General features: G+C 34.9%; 1 pseudogene; it reads left to right on the plus strand.

The window, feature by feature from the left end:
- Positions 1–19151, plus strand: part of LOC133091863 (tubulin beta chain-like) — a 148817-nt pseudogene extending 129666 nt beyond the window's left edge.
- The last annotated feature ends 1497 nt before the right edge of the window (positions 19152–20648 follow it).

Here is a 20648-nt window from a genome sequence, read left to right on the forward strand (position 1 = left end):
AACTTGATAAATTGGAATACAGGGAACAGATTCTTACTAACTTGATTTTAACCTGTGGAGAATGATGTCTGAATATAAACCAGATTCACAGCATAGTGATAATATAACTGAAATTAGATCAACCATATTTCATTGGAGACTTCAATAAATCTATTAATGAAATAATGAATTGATTATAGGATAAGTAGCAGAATATCCTCTGACACATGCCAGAGATATTCCTGTAGTGATGTATTTTTTTTCTTCCTAATCAAAATCTAAATTAACATGTTTGTAATTGTTTGATGAAGGAGACATCAAATGCCATACTTAATTACAAGATAAGTCTTCAAGAGCCAAATTGTAAATTCTTAAGAAAAACATGATGATATAACTTACTTTTAATAAAAATTTACATTTTAATCTTATAAACACTAAGCTGTTGAAAATAGTATTATGTGTGTGCCTATCCTGAAGTTATAAGGACAATATATACCTCAAAAAATTATATATACACCTATCCAAAATAATCATTTTCTTGATTCCAGTTTAAATTATCCATAGTTAAAGTGTAAGAGTAAATGATGACAATTTCTACAGAGACTTATCCAAACAATTTAAAACAGAATTCTAATTAATTATTCTTTAATATTGTCAACAGGAGTAAAACTACCTACACGGCATTGATTGCTAGTGTTCTCTGTTGAGAGTAGATATTCTGTATTTTTTAAGGAAATTTATTGGAAAAGACAGAAAATAACATTACTTGAGTACTTGATATAGTCCATGTATTCTTATACTATTTTATTTTATTGTCACAAAAACTGAGAGCACATTTTACTGAGGTGAGTAAAACTGAGATGAGTAGATAGGATATAACAGTCCACATTTTACTGAGGTGAGTAAAACTGAGATGAGTAGTCAAGATATAAAGTAATTTAGTTTGTCTTAAGAGGTTGTACAACTTTTGAATAGACAAATAGTTTGGGGAGGATCATGGGTAGCTTGTTTCAGTGAGTAGAATGACCATACTTCTCCATCCAGCCAGGACAATCCTGGTTTACATCTGAAGCCTGAGGCTGATTATTAATCATGCCTCTTTTACTCTCAAAAGTCTTCCAGTTTGGATGACAAATTATCTGGTCACTGTAGCAATGGGGAACAATGGCAGGCCTTTTAGTGGGATACTGACATGATGTGGGAAATGCCTTACAAAGATTAATTTGAAAGAAATGTGTAGAAAGGAATGAAGATAGGAAAGACATGAAGCAGAGAAACCAGTTGGGTTCTCAATCATCTCAGGAAATGTATTGAAAAATCTGAACTAGGAGAGAGTCAAGGGAAAGGAAGAGAGAATATATATTACAAGCTGAATGGAGCAATGTTACAGATATAAACTAAATAGAACTTGGTGCTTAATATGAGAAAGAGTGAGGAATTAACAGTGATTACAAGGTTTGGATACAGCATGACTGGGAAAGTGATGCCCTAATACGTGGAAGATATTCTGATTGTGTTCTTTGCCTGGAAACTTTTTTTTTGAGAAAGCTGCTTCAGTTATTATGGATTATCTGAAAATGTTTTCCTGTAAATTATTACATTTCAAGTACTAAGATGTTAATTTATATTTGTTTGCAGAATTCCTAGCTATGTAGGTCACTCTTACAAGTACAGTTGATTTTACAAACTATTAACATAGACACTCATGTGCTCCAATATTTTCACAGTTGATTTTTCTTCTCTCTTTTCTATATTATCCTGCACAGCAAGTCCCCATACCTCAGCACAAACAATAAATTTTAAAAGTTGTTATGGTGTCTACCATGTTCCCACACAATCAACATTGTGCAAAACACTAAACAGAGAATTGATTAATTAGCAAATATTAAATAACTGCTTACTTTTGTATAGTAGAGTACTTGGGCTACAAGTACTACCAGTACTACTCGTAGTGAAACAAACATGAAAGGGTGGCAATGCCAAGATTTAGGAGGGAACATCATACTAATTTTTTTCTTTTTTTCTTTTTAACTTTTGGCAGTACCGCGAGGCATTTGGGATCTTAGTTCCCCGACCAGGGATGGAACCCTCACCCTCTGCAGTGGAAGCGAGGAGTCTTAACCACTGGACCACCAGAGAAGTCCCAATACTTCTTAAATGATGAGAAGTTGTTCCAGTTGAATTAAAAACAGGATCAGTTTATCACAGAGTGGGAGTGATGGTGACACTGAGGGAAATGCATGCGGAGTAGAAATGGAAATACAATCATTCTAATGTAAAAGAAAATTAATCTAAAGAAACTGGTCCACTAGATGTTTAGATACTTTTTCCCATTTTTTTAGTAATAAGGTTTCTTGGGAATTATATGTATGGAAGACATATATTATATTAATTATATTATATTATATTATATTATATTATATTATATTATATTATATTATATTATATTATATTATATTATATTATTATATTATATTATATTATATATATTCTTCCAAGACAACCCATATCTTAAAAATAAGTGTTATATTGAATTATCAGTGTATATTTGGGAAAAGAAAAAGAAAAAAAGAGAAAAAAGAGTAGTTAGCCTTATGTTCTGTTTTGCCAAGATTCTTGATGTTATTCATCTGTATCTGGAATCAGGACAAAAGGAAGGTTATATGCAGCCTAAATATTTATAGTAATTGTAAAAAATGTCCTAATTCTTGGAGCATGCCAGCAATTATTCTGCCATTTCCTCTGCATGTTTGTTTAAATGCCATGCTTCTGGGAAGGAGGTAAGTGAGCATGTGTGAAAGCGGGGGAAATACTCCAGATAACAAGGCTGCAGAAGAGGCAGAGGGATGATGAAATGAGGGTCAGGAGTTCAGGGAAGTCATGCTTGAATCAGGAGAGACAGAGAAAACTACAATCTGACAGCAAAAGAAAAACATAACTTTAAAGTTATGAATAAAAAAGAAAAATGAAAATAGGAAAATTATAGATTAAGGGAATGTGTACATTAGCTTGAGAAAAATTCAATGCAAAGAATAAATTTCAGGGGAGGCAATGAATTGAGTGTAAGGTGAGGAAAATGATGCTAAACCTGGGAAGCATGACTTTTTATTTCCCAATAATTCAAATCAGGGATTTTCCTAATTTTATAATCAAGGTTGGCTGGATTCTATGCCATGGAAGGGAGCACAATAGATGAGAGAGAATTTATTCATTTAGGCAAGATTCAGTAATCATAGAGATTACTACAAACTAGGCAATAAATCTGGATCTTAGTGGATACCTTCTGTGGTCAGCTATGTCCTCTCCTTCACTGCCTCTGTTGTCCTTAAGTCTTCATACACAGGTGCATTGGTATCTTGTATCTTCTAGATTCTGTTTAGAAACCAGTCTTCACCAGGGCAGAAAATACACCAGTGACATCAGCCTCCTCCATTCATGCAGGTAAAAATTACTTGTGATCCTCATATGTACATGCTGGTGATCAATTACTTGTAAGCATATCTTTACTATCTAGAAACAGGCTCTGGAAAATCTCCAGTACAGTAGGAGAAACTATAAACCTCTGGAGTCACATCAATCGCAAGCTACCCTGCCCCTATCCCCACCCATGGAAATAAAACAAAAAAAAACAAAGCAACAAAAATATTGCACTAGGGGACACGGGTTCGAGCCCTGGTCTGGGAAGATCCCACATGCCGCGGAGCAACTAGGCCCGTGAGCCACAATTACTGAGCCTGCGCGTCTGGAGCCTGTGCTCCGCAACAAGAGAGGCCGCGATAGTGAGAGGCCCGCGCACCGCGATGAAGAGTGGCCCCCACTTGCCGCAACTGGAGAAAGCCCTCACACAGAAACGAAGACCCAACACAGCCATAAATATAAAAATAAATAAATTTTAAAAAAATAATAATAATAAAAAAAAAAATATTGCACTGATCCAGTCTGTAAGCCTGGGCTTGTGCCTGAGAGACACAATTTGTAACTATCAGTATGACGGATGTAAAAATTGTAGTTGTTGGATGAAGGCAGAATTAGATGTGAACTATAATGTTAACCCTTTCTAGATACTATACTTTAAAATAATAGTTTTCTCCTCTAAGATAAGGATAAATTTGAGAATAAACTCTTAAACTGAGTTTAAAAATACATGACAAAAAATCACCATCTTAAGCATTTTTAAATCTACAGTTGAGTAGCGTTGACTATATTCGCATAGTTGTGCGTTTTCACTGGAAGCACTGAAGCTCTAAACCCATTGAACAACTTCTCATTTAACCCTCATTCCAGCCTCTGGCAACCACCATTTTACATTGTGTTTCTATGAGTTTGACGACTTTAGATATCTTGTATAAGTGGAATCATACAATATTTGTCTTTCTGTGACTAGCTTCTTTCACTTAGCAAAATGTCCTTAAGGTTCATCCCTGTTGCAGCATGTGGCAGGATTTCCTTCTTTTTTAAGGCTGAAAACAATCCCATTGTGTGTATAGACCACAATTTACTTATCCATCCATTCATTGCTAGACATCTGGGTTGCTTCTACCTCTTCACTATTGTGAATAATGCTGCAATGAACATGGATGTCAAATATCTCTTCAAGATCTTGCTTTCAATTACTACGGGTATGTACCTGAAAGTGGAATTGCTGGATAATGTCGTGATTACATATTTAATTTGTCGAGGCACCCAATTCTTTTTTCCATAGCAGCTGCACCATTTTACATTCCTACCAACAATGCACAAGGTTTCCAACAAGAGTTCCAGTTTCTGCACGTCTTCAACACGCTTGTTTTCTGTGGGCTTGTTGTTCTATTTTGTTTTGTTCTGTTTGATAGTGACTCTCTTATAGCTACGAGGTGATATCTCATTGCAGTTTTTATTTGCATTTCTCTAAAGGTTAGTGATGTTGAGCATTTTTATTATGCTTCTTGGTCATTTGTATATTTTCTTTTTAGAAATATCTATTCAAGTCTTTTGTCCATTTTTGAATCAGGTTGTTTCCTTTTTTTGTTTTTGAGTTTTGGGATTTATTTATGCATTCTGGATATTAACTCCTTATCAGATATATGATTTTCAAATATTCTCTCCCTTTGCATGTTTCTTTTTCATTCAGTTGATTGTTTCCTTTGCTGTGCATAAGTTTTTAAACTTGATGTATTCCTATTTGTCTATTTTGCTTTTGTTGCCTGTGCTTTTGCCATCATATTAAAAGAAAACTTTGCTAAGTCCAAGATCATGAAGTTTTCCCTTTGTGTTTCCTTCTAGGAGCATTTACAGTCTTACATTTAGGTCTTTAATCCATTTTGAGTTAATTTTTGTATGTGGTGTAAGGTAAAGAAAGTTCCAACTTACTCTTTTACATGTGGATATTCAGTTTTCTTCTTTTCCTAACACCATTTGTTGAAGAGACTGTCCTTTTCCCATGTGTGGTCTTAGAAGCCCCGTTGAAGGTCATTTGACCATATGTGTGAGGGTTTATTTCTGGGCTCTCTATTCTTTCCATTGGTTTATATGTCTGCTTTATGCCAATACAACAGTCTTTTGGTTTTTGTAGCTTTCTATTATGTTTTGAAATCAGGTTGTGTGAGGCTTCCGACTTTGTTCTTTTTTTTAGGTTGGTTTTGGCTATTTGGGGTCCCTTGAGATTTCATATAAATTTTAGGATTTTTAAAATTTTATATTTCTGCAAAAAAGTTTCATTGGGATATTGATAGGGATTACATTGACTCTGTAGATCTTTGGGGTAATATGGATATTTTTAACAAAATTAAGTCTTCTAATTCATAAGCATACAATTTTTTTCTTTATTTGTATCTATCTTAATTTCTTTCATCAGTGTTTTGTAGTTTTCAGTGGACAAGTCTTTTGCCTCCCTGGTTAAGTTCATTCCAAAGTATTTTATTGTTTTTGGTGTTATTGTAAATGAGATTGCTTTTATAATTTATTTTCAGATTATTCATTGTTTATAGAAACAAACGTATTTTTGTATGTTGACTTTGTATCCTGCAAATTTGTTGAATTTGTTCTAATAGGATTTTACTTTTTTTGAAATTTAGGTCTTTCTACATATAAAATCACATCATCTGTGAAGAGAGATAATTTTGCTTTTTCCTTTCCAATTTGGGTGTTTTATTATTTTTTTTCGTGACTAATTTCTCTGGCTAAGACTTCCAGTAATATGTTCAATATAAGTGTCAAGAATGGGTATCCTTGCCTTGTTCTTGATCTTAGAGAAAAACTTTCAGTCTTTAACCATTAAGTATGACGTTACCTATGACTTTTGTGTATGGTCTTTATTATATTGATGCAGTTTCCTACTATTTCTAGTTTTTTGTGAGTTTTTATCATGCAAGGATATTTAATCTTGTCAAATGCTTTTTCTACATAAATTGGAATAACCCTATGGTTTTTGTCCTTTATTCTGTTAATGTGGTGTGTATTTTCTCTTCCGTCACTACCACATCCTCAGTGCCTATTATATCACCTGACCCAAAGAGATGCTCAAAATATATTCCTGTAATTATTAAAATTATAAACATATCAAATAATAAAACTTCACCTTCACATTTCATACCAAACTCTTCCTCTAAAATCTAAAATTTGCTTATTTTAGCTTCATTTATATGACAATACAGGTCAATCTAATTCATGTGTGTATTTCAGGCAGATACAACTGTAACTCAGAAGCAAGTCAAGTAAGATTTTCTCTTTCATATTTGCAAATGGACTTGAAGCTTGGTTAAAGTTGAATTAGTATCCAGTCATCCATCTTTGTCAAAGTATTTCATGAAAATATTAAGGTTGGGGCAAACGTAATGACATTTGTAGGAAAAAAATAGGAATTTCTGTAATAGATGAGGTGGAGAGTGTTGAGAATCCTCAGCTCCGGTTTAATTAGGATTGATTAGATGTTAAAATGGTAATGAAACAAGGGGACAGGAACTATTAATTGTACACAAAGATAGGTAATAAGGCAGGTTGTCTGTGACCTGAAACTGAGGAAGCAGCTCTGTGAAGTCAACCAGTATTATTCTGAGACATATATTGTACAACTGAGTGAAATTGTCACTTGCCTGGAGTAAGTATATAAAATGCTGTGCCAGTAATAGGGCCTGATTTGGAGTAAAAATAAATAAATAACCAAATAAAACATTGCATTATGTGTGCACTGAGTTGTTGCTTAAGTCAAAGGTATCTGATTACGTTAATGTTTTTTCACAAATTTTCTTTACTAGTTTTTCTTGATATTTTATGCTCAATAGTAAACATAGCAAATAGAACATGTTAATCTTTAAGACTTATTTTAAAATGTGTTATTTCTTTGTTTATAACTTTTCATTTCTTTCTTATATTTCACTGGCTAACAGAATACTTTTACTTATTCAGTGTAAAATGTCCTCATAGAACTATTTTCAGTAATTTAAGCAGTATTCTGTAAAATAAATAATATTATTAAGCTTTTTGGCTACAGTTTTATACAAAATTTAGTAATATTGTATTGTTATTCATAATTGATATGCACCATTGAAGATAACTTAAGTATAATTGTTTTCACGTATAACTATAGTGTATGTGTTCTAAATTTCTGTGTCTATGATAATTACATTAGCTTAATCTCTATTTTTAGGAAAAATAACTGTATTCTGTACATAATATTTAAATCCTATAGTACAGAAATATTTATTCTATTTGTCACCAGTTTTCTCCTGTTAATAGATGAAAGATTCCTTAAATATATCAATTAGTGTCTGTTGATTGTTTTTCTTCATAAAGCAAGATATTGTAATTTTTTAACTGACAGGAGGGAAGATCACATTGATAAAAACTACTTTGCCAGTTTCTTTGCTGCTCCTCAGTAAAACCACTCAACAAATATAGTAAACTCACTAATAGTTGCTAGTGATTACGTATTTGATATATTACTCAACACAAACACTACTATTTAGTTGTTTAAAATGGGCATATAAACAGCTTCTATGTAATAGCCATATTTTGTATATCAGCCTGGAAACTTGGGTCTATATTTTCTTAATTTTTTGAAATCTTATAAGTTGTGTTTGTGTCATGAACAAAACAGTGGCAAAGGGGAACTGAATATGTATCCATGTAAGAATAACAAGTATTATTTTGTCAGTGTAAATTTGGTTTAAAAGTTCTAAACTTTAGTCAAAGTTTGAAGTATGTATTCTTAAGTTATCTTGGTTTGCATCCGTCTCTCCTACATTTACCGAGGATAAGTATAGACTGAGAATCAGTAAAATACTTTACGGAGTAAGGTAAGACATCTAAGTTCATGTCAGGAAGTTGAAACTTACGAATCAAGGAGTATACTGCTTACTCTCAGATAACACATTTTCTATCCACACTATTCCTAGAAGCTGATATATCATTTTTATTCCTTAACCATTCATAAAATTTTAAATTAACCATTTGTTGGATAAATAATTAGGCATAATTAAAATTCTACTAATCTTAAAACACTGCTTGATCATGTAAGCAATTTAAATGATTATAACAGAATATAGCAGGCTTGGAATAAATTTACCAGATGATGGTGATGCTAATACTTTGACTGTCAAGGTAAAAGAATATTTTAGGAAATGTTAAATTCAGTGAGAAAATTTTCGGACTTTTTCATTCTTTCAGCAGCTATTCATTGGGTTTCTCTTACTTGCCAGTTCCTGTCAAGGAGATGAGGATATAGCAGTGAGCAAAAAAAGGAGGTCAAAATCTCCTTTAGGGATAGACAACAAATACATAAATAAGTAAATATATATGTTTCAAGATTGTGTTTACTGTGAGTCAGAAATTCACATTACATTCTGAATATCGAAATTGTATAGCCTAGTTGTTTTCTCTGAGGTGATAATTATCTAGTGATCAGAGAGAGGAATTTTAAAAAAAATAAAAAACTTTGAACAGTCAGAAAAAGCCTCGTGATAGATTTCTACACTGGTTCAAAGAAAAGATGTGTCACAAGTTTGCAAATCAGATAAAGTTTATGAAAGAAGTAACATTCAATCTGCTTTTGAAGGATGGGTAGATTTTGAAAATGTTAAAAGGTACAGCAAATGAATGCATTGCTAAATACATGAATGCATTTGTTCAGTAAATGTATTGAACACTTATACTAAAGGCAGTTATCTGAGTCCACAGAATACAAGTATGAACAAGTTGGGTCTTATACTCAATGAGCTAACATTTGAGTTTGAGAAGACATAATGTTGATGAATGAATGAATAAATAATATATCTTCAAATATTAATATATTCCATGAAAAAAGTAGCTGTATAAAGTTTAAGAGTTGGTAGTGTAGAGGGTTTCTAGGCAGAAAAAGGTAATTCCATAGGGATGAATGTTAAAGACTCACCCATAAGGAAATCTGGGGAACAGAATTTGGGAAAGAGAGGCATCAAGTGTAAAGGCATTAAAATGGGTATGAGCTTCATATGTTGAAAGAGAGCAAGAATGCTACAATGATTGAAACTCGGTGAAGATAAGGGAAGGAGTAGTTTCTGACCTGGAAGATGCGTGTGCCTAGTGATAGGAGGACCTGTGGACAACAGTAAGGGATTTAGTTTTTTTTAAATACAAAATGGAATGCAAAGTTTTAAGCAAAGAAGGGACATAATGTGACATATATATTTTTAAAAATAACTATAGCTGATGTTGGGAAATGCACTTTGAGTTAAGAGAGTAAGTAAAGAGATCAGTTACGCAACCAGATAATCTTAGATGATAGGTGATACCTAATATAGATGTTCGTAGGCCATAGATGATGGTAGGTTGGAATAAGGTGTGTAGCAGTGATAAATAAATCACAAAGTTCAGTGAGACCTGTGCTGTCCAATTTTAATTGTGTGGGAGGTTAGAGAGGAATTAAGGCAAAACCAGGAGTTTTCATTTAATTTACTAGACAATAGTAACTCCTTAAAGGTTTTTTTTTGTTATTGGTGATGGTGGTGGTGTTTTATTTCTTCTTCTACTTCGTCTTCAATACAAGTCTTGATTTTATGAAGAAAGTTGTCACATGGGATATTATTCATACCTTGCTGAAGTTAAATTCCATGGAGTTTGTATAATTCTTTTGAAATTCCGGTGGCCAATTGTGAAATTCCTTGGAAATTGTTTAAGTAGTTACTTTCATCATAACAGTTTAGGCCTAGCATGAGTTGGGGAAGGAAGCAGAGGGCTTGACAAAACCAGACTACTACTTTAAAAAAGCAAGGAGGCCAATTCTGAAATTCAGCAGTTTGGGCAAAGCACAATACTCAAAAAAGCAAGTAATTTGTCATCAATTTTAGGTAGATAGTATAGGATAATACGCATTTAACTAGCGGTTGCTCACCTAAGTGAGTGGAGTAAGCAAATAGAGAATACAGGCTGACAATATTTGGAAAAGTAGAGATCAGATATTTTATATCAGGGAGCAGTGTCCTTGGAAAGTACGAGTCAGTGATTCTGAATGAGTCCTAAAGGCAGAAGTTTAGTTCCTAGTAGAAACAGCCATAAGGTTCATACTGGACTGAGATGATTCTAGGCGCATTACCCTATTTTAGTACTTATTACATTGTATTCTAATGGTTTAGTTGGGTTTTGTTTACAGCATTATATATTATTTATCTTTGTATCTCTAACCTCCAGCATATCTGTTTCAGAGTAGGAACCTGATTCTCATGTGTTGAAGGAACACTTGGAAAGGAAGTGGCTTGGTTCTTACTCTGGGTACATGTGGGTAAGAGGAAATGAAATCCTTAACTGAAAGATAGTGAGCTATTACAAAAAGTCTAGAATAGAAGCCCAACACATATCTCTAAAGTAATGTATGCAGGTCCGAATGATAGACAAGTTACCTTGGCTCAGGTCACTACAGGAGAATCTTATGTTGCCAGCCTAACGTAAGCTTATTTTAGGGTGGATATTAAGAGGATGAGATTCGTTTTGTTTAATTCCAGATAAATGCAAAACCTAGAGAAAAAACAAGCCTATATCTGAGGGGATCAATGACATCTTTCGTGTAGGAAGCCAGAGACGTCAGCTGTGTGTAACAGGTGTTGTGAGAGATTGATGCAGATACAGCTATTTCAAAATCAACTCAGTTGCTGATATTTACCAACTGGTTTAAGTTACTGATGCTGTGATAACAGACTAATAATCTTCAAATCTCAGTGGCCTAAAACAACCAAGGTTTATTTCCTGCTCATGTCCCATGCCCACCATGAGTCAGCAGGTTTTCCCAAGAAACAGCACCAATAGGATTTAGGCACATAGATGAGAGAGAGAGAGAGAAATAGGGAGATATTTGTTATAGGAATTGGCTTACACAATGACAGAGACCAAGAAATCCCACCATCTACCATCTGCCAGCTGGGTAAGCAGCAAAGCTGCTGGCGTAATTCAGTCCAAGTCCAGAGACCTGAGAAATGGGGGGTCGGAGGTGGGGGAGGAAATGGTGTAAGTCCTGCTTTGAGTTCAAAAGCCCAAGAACCTGGAGTGCGGATGTCTGGGGCCAAGAAAAAATAGATGACCCAGCTCAGAGTTGGATTTGCCCTTCCTCTGCCTTTTTGTTCTATTCAGGCCTTCTGTGGTTTGGATGATGCCCATTCACGCTGGTGAGGGCCATCTTCTTTACTCAGTCTACCAGTTCAATTCAACTGTTAATCTCCCCCGGATACGCCCTCACAGACACACCCAGCTATAATGTTTGACCAGCTATCTGAACATTCCTTAGCCCAGTCAGGGTGACACATAAAATTGACCATCACAGTCAGCAAAGGCCACTCAGCTCCTCATGTCCCCCAGGAGTCTAGGGTAACTGGAGCAGCCACTATCTCAAAGGTTGCCCATTTCTTTGATAGAGAGAAAAGGGTGCTTCAGGATATTGCTAAGTTCTCAGCCCAGAAGTGACATGTGTCACTTCTATTCATAGTTCTTTGTACAGAAGTGGCTCCACTCAACCATCGGAGACCATGAAGTGAGACTGAAACACAGTCAGTCACAGGAGGAAGGGTGTGGTGAGTAGCAGTAGTAAATACAAAACAAGTATAGTGCGAAATCCTAATTTGTTACACAGAATTGTTTTCAGGTTTCTTTATTGGCAGCTTTTGCTTTCTGAAGTTCAAATAATTTCTGTATAATGTTAATAAACAACAGCAATACACATTAACAGAGGGAGTCTGCACGAAAAAGAACATATATGTCTCTTTTGGTCCCTAGCGTAGTTCCTCCGAGACAGCGCTAACACCATTCTTGGGAACAAACTGGGACAGATGCTCCGGTCCATATGCTCTGGAGGGATCTTATACACGGCGAAGGCTAAAAAGAGCAAGAAAAATCAGTAGTAATTGCTCACTTCACCAAATGCTTCTTTACTTCTCCTTCAACTTATCACTTTGTACCTGTGACATTTTACTAATTTTTACTTGTGATATTTTATATAAACTTGTAATATTTTTCTATCTTAATTATATCATAATGTTAGTTATAGAGTTATTAATTTACATATTTTTTACTACATAATATATTTGTATTATATATTATATACACACAGATGCTAGACTTTCCCATCCATTCTCATTGCTGGGCCTAACGTCTAGCAACTAGCTGTGATGTTTGACAAAATGAACTTTCCATCTGTCCAGATACATAGATTATTTCCACTTCTAGCAGTATATTTCCTTACACATTACAATCTTTCTGAACTTGAGACTTACAGTCATATTTTCAACATCCTTTTACATTCTGCTCTCAAAGATTATAATGTAAGATATGTTGCTGTGTGTGCCTCTTTTGAAATTTGAAAAGACAGTTATTTTGATACTCGTAAAAAAATCACAAGTTTAAATAAAATACTGATGGCAGCTAATTCAAACAGTGACATAGATTCTAAGAGACAATTAACATAAATTTTGAAAATGTTAAAATGTAAATATAGTATTATAAAAGTTTGATAAGATCAACTCCCATACCATATTTGTTTTCATGTATTTGTTTAATACTTTAAATCCAGCAATAAACATTAAACATTTCTGTCATAAATCTCTTTATCAATATACATTTAAATAATTGTTTTGATACAAAGAACTCTAGGGTTCAGACTTCTGTACTCAAATTCTCATATGCAATACTAACATTGGCCAGTAGATGCCCTAAGAGATCTCCTAAACACAAGAACTCTAAAAATTAAAATCATCTGTTTGAGCATCAGTAAGTTCTTACGCTTTATTTTCATAGTTCAATTACACTCGTGAAATGGCACAATATTTTTAGATTTCAAAGACTCTTAAGATTACGAAATTTCAAATCACCTCCTCAAACTTTGATTATTAAAATGATAGAAGAAAAGGAAACGTTTCCAGAATTGATTTTTAAAACTACAGTGAAGATAGCGATACATCTGACACACTTAAATTGATTGCTTCTAATTTAAATAAATGTGGCCAACACTATAGAGTGTAAATATAACTTTAAGCTTAACTTAATCATAGAAGATTAGGTTGAGTTCTAAAGCATTTGCTTGTATTATCTCACATATTTGGATTTTTCCGATTTTACTACAATTTCTATTATTTTCTATAATAGTTATTAGAGTGGTGTTCTTCAAGGTCTACTAATGGAAGTTATTTTAATTATAGATCTCTCCTTCTAGGTTTTTTAACATTAAAGTTTACTTATAGAAAAAAATGTTACACAGATACATTTGTTATATGAAACTGGGAAAATAGAACTATGTTGTTTTCTCTCTACCTTTAGTTTATAAAAAATTACTCAATTACTCCTAAATTTTTTTTACTAAGCCAAGGACTAAATTATTTTCTTCTAGGCTTATATCCTTATGTGTCATCCTCCTAAGGAATTTATCTGAAATTGTATAGATATGTGGCCATATAAAAATAATCTTTAACTTATTCAATTACAATTATTATAAAAATATTTTCTTAATCCATCATTTCGTTTTACACTCTCCTTTAGAAAGCAACACGTTTTGACACCATCCCTATGAGCCTGAGAATTCTGTGCATGGACATATTGGTGGATGACAGTTCTTATTGAAAGAACTAACCATCGGATAGTTATTCCCATTGTTTATTTATTCCCATTGTTTTATTCCCATTGTTTTCCCAGACTAAGATATACAAAGTCCTGTTTTACCACACCAAAACAGAAAAGAAAAATACAGCTTTGGGAGAAATTCATAGTTATACCCCTTGGAAGTCAAAGGATGCATGTCTATAAAGGAGCTATTAAATTAGGAAGACAAAAGTACATGAAAGCTTGAAAACTAGGGTAGATAACACAAACCAGAGTCTGGCAAATCTGTCTGTCAATGTTCATTCCCCTTGACATGTTTATATAAAGAGCTAGTTGCATTTTCCCCTTCAGTTTAAAAGATAAAACTTATAAAGTTAAGTAACCATGTTTATCAAGAGGGAAATATTAGGTTTACAGGTTTTTCCACACTCAGCACCCCTGGCACATACTTTCCTTGTAGGCTACAGTGATCCTTTTAATGTCCATCAGTATTTAATTCTGGATTCAAATTCAGAATCTGAATTTGACCCCAAATTATTGATGTTAATTATTGGCAATAATGAACCTTAGGTTATTGACTACAATGAATAAATGTATTCCTTTAAACCCAAAATAGATTGCTCTGTTAAATGCTCTAGGTTTTAGCTTTTTAGTTTCACAGCCTTTCTTGAAACGTTCTATCATTTTTCTATTTAATATTACCTCAATACAGATTGAGGTCAACCAATTTCTTAAACGTGTAACTTTTACTCATGTTATACAACGGCCCAGGTTCTTGTGGAATTTGTAAAGCCCATTTACACGGTGGGAATTAAAGATTTCATAAGTGCATCGATCTGAGAATTTGAGGGATAAAGAGCTATATACAAGCTTTAGCATAATATTTCTGAAAAAGATCTGTAATCATTTACGAAATATACCATTTTGTTGGTGAGTTCATGATTAAAATTTGTAAAAATAGTCTTTCTTAGTGTATCTCCCTGTGTGTTACAGTCAATACTAGTAAGAAAAGAACTATCTTCCATATTACTCATGAAAAATGTAAAAATCTCTTATCCAAAACCAACACAATGCCTGCACTATGGTAGAGAATGGAGACCAAAAATTTAACATAATCTCAATTTTCAATATATAATGAGAGTTTTAAAAAGTAAACTAATAAAACCTCATGAAAACTATGTAGTTGATCAGAAATAACGCTTAGGTAGAAAATGTGAATGTGTAACTCAAGTGGTCTTCAGTCTGTAGCTTTATGTATTGGTATTGAGGTTTTGATTCTTATATGTATCCCAAGTCTTATGTCCTCATTTTAAAGAAGCACATTTGAAAATCCTCATCAGCACATACTTTCCCTCCCACACCCCATACACAAAGTGCATTTAAGATCGCAAATCCAGGTTAGTTAAGACATTTATATTTAAATGAGTTGTATCAATATTCCATTCCATAACACAATATTGTATTTAAATATCCTATAACACAGCAGACATATCACTAATAAATGTTTTATTAAGGAAATAAAAGATAGGGAGAGGGAGAGAGAAAGGCCCTAAGGGAGAAAGAGTTAGGAAGGGGGAGGAAAGGAAATAACAAAAATAAGAAAAACAAAAGAGGAGGTAAGGAAAGGAAAATATATTTTCAGGTGTCAAATAGTCAAATAATATTGTAAAACTCTGTATATTTAGCATAAGGAATTGAATTACAAGGCCAAAAAGTAAGGGTACATTTCAGAAATTCATTTTTTTCCTGAGGACTAATTGTTAAAGGCAGCATCGACTCTTTAGAACATGTATCAGGAGAAAGCACAATCATAGAGAAGTCCACGTTGCAGAAGATTTGAGGTCTCTATGCGCTTATGTTGTAAGCTTGTTGCTCTCTTTAGTTAAAGAAGGTTTGGTCATTATGCCTATGATTTTTTCCTGTCCTGGTTTCTTAGGATTCCCCAAAATTAAGAGGGATAATTACCTAGCACAAAGTAGTGAATCTTTGCTTTTCAAAAAAGCATGCTCTTAATTCTCAGCAAACCTTCGCATAATTGATTCAAAAAGAAAAATTAATAACACACACACTGTTATTATCTGTAGAGTATTTATAATTCTAATGTACTACAAATACATTAGAATAATTATAATTTGAAAAGGAGCTTGTAAAATTTGATGACACTACAGGAGTCCAAAAATAGAGAAATGAAAAGCAGTATGATTAAAAGGTAAATCTCTCATACAAGTATAAATACACACTCACAAGACAACAACACAGTGAGCTTCATGATTTCTGTGTATCACATTTTAATATGCTCATGTAAATTATTTAAATTAAAATCCTTTAGTAGATGTTGGCCATTGAGCCCTACAGACATTTTCCTTGAGCGTATTTACTTGATATTTTAGTCATCTTTCCAGTGACAATTTACAGCTAAAAATCCATGTAATCACCTTCTGCATGCCTTGCATCTTATTGTTGTTCTACAACTGCCTTGAATATCCTAAACAGTAATTATATGTGACTATATGAGTAGATTGTAATATTGCTTATATAAAAATAAGTGACTACCTTAACAAACTCATTCAGTCCTCTCTTAGTTTCATCTTGGATAGGTAAAATTTATTTTCTGACCTCTTAGCCTCAACCTTGGCCCTAGTCACTCATCCCCTTTCCACACCCCCCAAACAAATTACCCTAAGGTACTATTTTCATAGTCTTAGTAACAGATGTCAGTTTTTCCCACCTGAGGGGAAAGTTCTTAAGATAGTGAATTCCAATATAAAAATTTCTGAAGTTTTTGAATTCTAATATAGAATCCCATAATGGTGGATATGTAGAGGACTTTAAAGATAATTTAGTACAATCCCCAGATTTTACCAGTGATGAGTATGATGAAAGAATAACTTGCTCTTGGTCACACAGCCAATTAGAACAGAACAAAAGCTAGAATACTCTAGAAGAGTACAGTCCTCCCATTACTTTTCTGCATGCATACATCTCTGTGCATGCATACCAAAATAGTTCTATTTTTTTTTTTCTGTTTCTTTTCTTCTTTCTTTCTCTCTCTTTTAGAGACAATGAGAAAAATGGTCTGTTTTTTCTTTCCACATTTGAAACATAGGTTTGTTTTCCAGTTTCATCCCCTCAGGGTTTGCTTAACATTATGTTTGCCTTAATTGAATTCATAGCCAAAAGCAATATGATCACTGAAATGAACTAAAAAATAGTGTCTATTAAATAACACATGACACAGGCTTTGGTGGAATTATATAAGAGTTTTTTTATAATGTACTCTATATATTTCCACAGTGAACTTTTAAGTCTTCTCTGACATTTTTGCAGGTTGGCATGAAGCAGACCAAAATATGTCATGTGACATTTCCAAAGAAGTAAAACACATGTGCTTTGATCAGCCTTAAAACAAGCTATTCAAATGGTTCCATTGTAATTACAATTGTAGAATGACCCTCTGTTCCCAAATGTCATCTTTCATGCCCTACTATGGTGTCAGAAGCCATTATTAAAATCACTTTGGGAATTGAGGGGCTTTCAGAATATGTGTGTGTGTACATGAGTATGTGTGTGTAGGGAGTAGTGCAAGAAGGCATGACACTTGGTGTTTATATATTTACATAAAATCAATAGTCGTCACAGGAAAATAAAACATTGCAGATTACCTGGAATACAAACATTATGGTCTAGATGTGTTGGAAGGATATTCCCAGGAACTTGAATATTTGGGAAAGAAACTGACAAATTTGGGAATAAATTGGATACAGAGTAGAAAAAAGAAAGGTCCCTCAGAAGCAAAAATAATATATTCTTTTCTCTCAATTTTGCTCCTGTTTAAATAGCTATTAAGAAGGTATTTGAGTATGTATGCCCACAAAGTAAATATGCTTCCTGAAATAATTTCTTAAACATTGCAGAAAATCAAATTTATTATATATTTTTCCTGATAGGAAAATAAACAAGTGAATTCATTCCATCAGAGTCCCTGAAAACACTCAGGAGTGAATCCAGCACAAAATTATTTTAGACTTCAGGAATATGATGACACATATATGTATGCATTTGGATGAAAAACAAGGTGTTGAATGTTATGAAATTTCTTGAATAAACATCTTTTTATGAAAAATGTTTTATCCAACTTAAGAAAACTTAGGCTTAATTTTATTTGCTCATTTCTTTGTAAAAGTAAGTCCTGATGGCTGTAGCTGGGACATGGGATAGTATGTGAATAATGACCCTTTGGGATGATTGATCATTTCAGTTCACAAAAAGTGTTTGTTTACAAGGTTAAACAGTCAGACATCTGGCGTGGTCCCCTCCCCACCCCCCACCAGGTTCTCTTTCTGTCAAGGGCCTTAGAGCCTCACTGGGACAAGATGCATCACATACACTGAGAGAATTGCTAAAGGCTATGAAATGCTTCCAGCCTACCCCATCTTCCATAGAACAATTTGACATATTAGACATAATAAACATTGCATAACCTTCAGGATTTTGGCAGTGGAAGTTGAATTTGAGAACTCTCACTTTTTTCATTATTAAATGATGCTTTTAACCCTGGAATCTCCAAATCCATTTAACTTGACAATGTATTTAAATCATGTCAATGAGAGAGAGGGTTCCACAGATTTTCTAGGAACACATATGAAGTCTGATATATGCTACGCAGCACTCATATAAGAAAAATTAAGACAGCATTGTTTACGAATGATAAGTACTGCAAGCTTTCACATTTTCTCCAATGCTCAAAGCATTTTTTTTTTTTTTTCCCCTCCAGAACAAGTTTCTGCTGCAGTGACTCCCTCTAGCAGTTTCCTGAACCGAGGAAAGAAAACGGAACACCAAACCCATCCTTTCCAGTAAACAAATGGCAGGGAGAAAGAGGGAAGTTTGGCCAGGAAGATCAAAAGGACTTTTTTTTTTTTTTTCTGACCGGTTGCACGGATTCCTTCGGTCCCCTGATCCCCCGTCCTTCTCCACCGGCCCCTAGCCTGTCCTCTTCTCCACTGTCCCCTCCGCCCCGTCTCCTTCCGGAGCTGCTAGCTGAGGTCTCCGGAGTGCACGGGAGCGGCGGTCCCAGCGAAGGCAAAGCGCAAGCAGCGCCGAAAGCATTCGGTTTCTTCAGGGCTGGTTGTGATGGATCGTGAAGTCCAGTGATGCCCACGCCGGTCCTCAGCCTGGATTCCGTCGCCTCCACTGCCTCAGCGGACCCCAGTGCAGGGACCGGCCCCGCACCGCCCGGGGAGCTGAGATGCGAAGTCGTTACGTCAGATGGTGGGGCGGGGCGCTCCCGGGGTGAGTGGCAGCAGCCCCGGCTCGGGGAGGAGGCGCGAGAATCAGCCGGGTTCCGGGACTGAGGCACCCCGGAGGCGAGAAGAGCGGGCGCTGTCCACCGCGCTGCCGGTGCTGAACCCGGGGCGCGGGAAGACCCGCGGCTCCCGCCCCTCCAGGCGACGCCCTCTCGCACCCTCTGCGCCCTGCGCGACCCTCTTCACCAGCTGGACCCCATCAACTTGACAAAGGAGTGTGGTCTCGGACGTGGGAGAGAGTCCTGCGTTCGCCCCCCTGGGCGCCCAGCCAGGCGTGACTTCGGGGATTTCTATAGTTTTAGACCAAACTATTTGCATCTTTTCCAGGCTAAGACCATCTTTTTAGTTTTTTTTAAAAATTATTATTATTATCGTGATTTACAGATACACGCCGTTTAAGAATCTTTCTGGGAGACTTTGCAACTGTTGAAATAAGGTAAGAAAAAGAACATTATTATAACATTTTTACAAATGGGGGAGCAATACAGACTGTCATACAAAAATTTAAGACCAAGTTATGATTATTTTTATAATTTGAAACGGGACAGTTGGCAATGATTGCAACAATTATTTTACTAATTACTGTTATCATTACTATTACAAGAATAATGATTGGTGACTAGGCACTGAATTCTAGAGGGGAAGTTGAAGGCTCTGCTTTTTATGTGTGTGAAGTTAATGTCATCATGTTACATCTTGCTTTATAAATATAAATTTTGTAGAGCAACACTTCTTGCATGGCTCAAGGAACAGGAACCATTCACTGCAAGTCCTCAAATATGTTAGTAAATTGCATTAAATAATCAACCAACAAGTTGTTTAAAATAAATGTAACCTTAAAAATATGTGAATGGACTAATCTCTGATTAATCAATATTGCCTATGGTATCTAGAGCTTAGACTGCAAAGTGCAGAGCTCTCTTCACATTATTCTGGAGGGGAGGTGGTAGGGATAGGAGCATTTATACCATGCTGGGTTCATTTAGATGTGTTATACAGTAGATCCAAATAAAAACTTGTGAAACTCGGTCTCTCAGAATTCTGCACCCCAAGGTCATGTGTATTTCCAAGTTGGGAGCTGTTTGTTCTGCTTGACTAGTGAATGTCATCCCCTCCCTGCCCCCTCAGGTCAGAGGTGGATGTAAATAGGAAGCTCTGATTTAATAATACAGTATTAGCTTGTATTATAGTTGCTACTGCTGTTGGTAATTGAATGGAACTGGGAAGCGTGGGCTGGGAAAATGTCTCGCTATTTCAGCAATGTTTAACCTCTTGTATGCTTAACAGAGAGCTTTTCTCTACTTGGGAGATTTTCTTTTGAAGCTACATTCCTTT

The sequence above is a fragment of the Eubalaena glacialis genome, chromosome 5, assembly GCF_028564815.1.
Source record: "Eubalaena glacialis isolate mEubGla1 chromosome 5, mEubGla1.1.hap2.+ XY, whole genome shotgun sequence".
NCBI lineage: Eukaryota > Metazoa > Chordata > Mammalia > Artiodactyla > Balaenidae > Eubalaena > Eubalaena glacialis.